We start from the raw sequence: 3,868 nt of genomic DNA on the forward strand, positions 1-3,868 counted from the left end.
ACAAATTTCCAAAAAGAGTTAATTTTTCATAAAAAAGACGATTTTTTAATTGAGAGGGTGAATTTTCTACCATTAAACAATGAATTCAAAAAATATATAGTAATCTCTAACATCAAAAAAAGATTAATTTTCAATAAAAAAGTTTGTTATTTTTCACCATTTTTTTCACTGCTATGTACTAAAAGAATGATTAAAATTTTTATTAATAGGCTCTTAAATTAATCTTTGAATACCAAAAAAATACAGTACTTTTTTCAAAATGTTTAAGTGTTCATAATTATAAAAATTCCCATAAAATCTTTCAGATTATTTTATGTCAACTTTTTAATTAAAGCCACGAAGGAATAATAAGAAGATCTAACTCCGTTTCGTCACTTGGCAATAGAAACATTACCGTAACTAGTTGGACATTATATGAAGATCTTAAATTTTCATGCGCAGGTGCGCAGTTGTCCTCTTCCTATACATGGAAAAGTGTGCGAGTGAGAAAGTTGGTTAAATTGACGTAAGTTAGAGAGGTTATGTTCGTTTGTTTTGATGCAAGTGGCAAAATTTTTTCCATTGCAAGTTATAATCATTTAAATTATTAAAGTCTCTATTGTTTTGTTTAAGTGAAGGACTTCAGCGTCAAGACTTGTAAAGTTAAAAGAGTGCATTACAAAAGTGGTAAGTATGCCCTACCGAAAAGAATCTTTGAGTATATATTAAAAATTCTTTAGGTCAAAGAAGCTCAGAGAAATTCTCCGCAGGCACTCAGGTAGATATTTTTAAAGGTCCAGGAAGCTCGTTTAAATGTTCTGAAGGCTTTAAAATATCCTTTTCGAAATTGAAATAAGAATACGATCATAAATAACAAGCAAAGAGGCTATCTCAATAGAGTAGCCGACACTCAAGGGTCCTTTGTTAAGCTTTCGGATTAAAACTTAGAAGTAGATTTTTTAAATTTCATAGTTAACAGCCTAAAACATAATAATTCGGAATCTACGGGTTTCGATGACTTCAGATATCTAACTTTTTTTTTAATGCTTAAAATTGGAATTAATAGAACGTTTCTTGTAAATGGAATGAGATACGCCAAAAAAGACAACATTTTTGAATTCAACTAGAAAATTTTATATCAGTATATAAGTTATAATTATAAATAATTATAATGAGAAAATTCGTCAATTAAAAAAAAAGTGTTAATAATTTGAAGATAAATTTAAAAAGGGAGAGCGGATTAGCCACGACCAACTACTGGAAATAACTCTGCCCGCCCGGTACGTGACGAATACAAAAGGAACATTATATTACCGTCGCACCACTCTTAAAAGGACCGCTAAAAGGATCTTGAAAAGGACCCAAATCTCTCAAACTATCTTCGAGACTATTTTGTTTCAAATCGACTTTGTTTATAGACTCAAATAGGCCAGGCTATTTCGCTAAAAAAAACTCAGAGATTTCTTACGGTAGGGTGTAGACGATAATAAAATCGTTTGATCATGAAATTTTGAAATTTTAGTACATTATTATTTTTGAAATCATACGTTGGAATGAAAAATACCGCTCAAGTAGAACTAGAGCACCTGCATAGACGGGTATGTGCACCCGCCATTTTCAGCCCAAGGAGTAGAGGGAGTATGTATAAAACGTGTGCATTAAAAGCGAGCAGCCCCATGCATTGCCCCCACTTTTCTGTTTTCTTACGATCCGGAGGGGAATTGTCGGTTAAACTAATCCAACAGATGGCGCTACAAAAATTAGGTCTGTCTTTTTCATTGAATTGCATTAAGAAAAAGCAAAAATAATTAAAAACTTGATGCTGTTTGCAAATAAAAAAAAAGATAGATGAAAAAATAAGTCTAACTATTATTAATTATTTAAAACAGAAGAAGTCATGAATATATGTAGTTTAATATGAATAAAATTTAATTTGGAGATACATTTTGAAAGCAGTTTGAACTCAATGACAAAAATATTTAAAACATATGCATGATCAGAATAGTTAATAAAAAATATATGACGTATATTGTATATTGAAATATATATATTTATATATATATTACGTATATTGTATATTATGAAAAGACTAGTAAATGAGAAAGTGGATTTAATATTATTTAATATAATATATATTTATTTAAATTGAACCGAATATCATATATACATTTATACAGTGCAACTATTTATTTTTTGCTTAATCTTGAAAGCTTTTTTCTCGCTGCATTCAACCCTCAATAATTTTATTGAAAATTTTTTATTTAAAAAAGATTTTGAATTTAATAGTTAATTATATTATTGCAAACCTCATTTCTAAAATGAACAGACTATAAACTATTAAACTCTATAAACAAAAGTACCGCATTCATGACGGAGTGTAGGAGGAAATTCACTTTTTTCGTTCAGCTTCACGCTCCGAACTTTTGTCTTCTCTATTTGTTTATTAATAATTTTTCAACCCAAAGCATGAAAAAACTGAAATTTTGTACATAACAATTTTTTGCGCTTTGATAACTTTGCTTCACATTAACGTAGGAATTACATTTAATAATAAAAATAATTTAAAAGTTTATAATAACTATTCTTATAAACAATTCTTGTGGCAAAATATTATAATTTGAGATTTCTCAAATTATTATTTCCTTCAAGCGCCAGGAAGACTTCAGGTATTTCCTGAAGTAATAAATATTTAATAATATTTGATAAAATATGACAATTTAAATTTTTGTAAATACATTAGATAAAGAAATTCAAAATTTTGGTCCTTTTGCATAGACATTTTTTTTACACTGGAAATATTTTAAGCTGTTGGACGATTAACTGCTAGTCACAAAAATATGTGAGAAGTTAACAATAACCATTGTTATGAATAACTCTCGTGACAAAATATTCAAATGTAAGGTTTTATCAAAATTTTTATTTTCTTTAATCGCTACAATGGCTACAGATATTCCTAAAAAATATATCTTTGATCATATTTAGTGGAATATAACAACTTACATGTTTATAAACAATTTACATAAAATGTGTCCCAATGTTGGCAGTATCACTCGGAAAAAGTCGGGTTTTCAATCGTATTAGATTGGAAATGAATCATAACACTGCATGCTAAGATTCACACAATACAAAATCTTTTGACAATAACTCACCGACTTAGCCATCAAAGAAAATTTAAATTTGATAAAACCGTAAGTTTAAATATTTTGTCACAAGAATTGTTAATAACAGTGGTTATTGTTAACTCTTCTAATATTTTTGTGACTAGCAGTCATTCGTCCAATAGCTTAAAACATTTCCAGTGCAAAAAACATTTCTATGCGAAAAGACAAACATTTTAAATTTGTTTATCTAATTTGTTTACAAAAATTTTAATTGTTATATTTTATCAAATATTAATAAATATTTATTATTTTAAGGGATACCTGAAGTCGTTCTGGCCATTGAAGGAAATTATAATTGGAAAAATCTCAAATTTTAATATTTTGACACAAAAATTGTTTATTACAGTGATAATTGTAAACGTTTAAATTATTTTTGTTATTACGAGGGTAGTTCAATAAGTCCTTAAAATGACCAACAGATGGCGCGCGAATCGCTCCAAATCATCTGTTTTCAGTCAGCACCACTCCCGACTAGATATATGGTGCAGTCACAGTCCACATCTTCTGAGTTTACGTGTTTTTATAACCAATTGAAAAAAAATTGTTCGTTAAGAAAAATGGAAAAAAACGAGTTCAGAGCGCTAATCAAACATTTTCATTTAAAGGGTTTAACTCCATATGAGATAAAAAAATGAATTGGACTCAGTTCATGGCACATCTGCCCCTGCATTAGCAACGGTTTATAACTGGGTAAATGAATTTAAGCGTGGTCGTACATCAATAAGTGA

The sequence above is a fragment of the Belonocnema kinseyi genome, chromosome 8 (genome assembly GCF_010883055.1).
Source record: "Belonocnema kinseyi isolate 2016_QV_RU_SX_M_011 chromosome 8, B_treatae_v1, whole genome shotgun sequence".
Lineage (NCBI taxonomy): Eukaryota > Metazoa > Arthropoda > Insecta > Hymenoptera > Cynipidae > Belonocnema > Belonocnema kinseyi.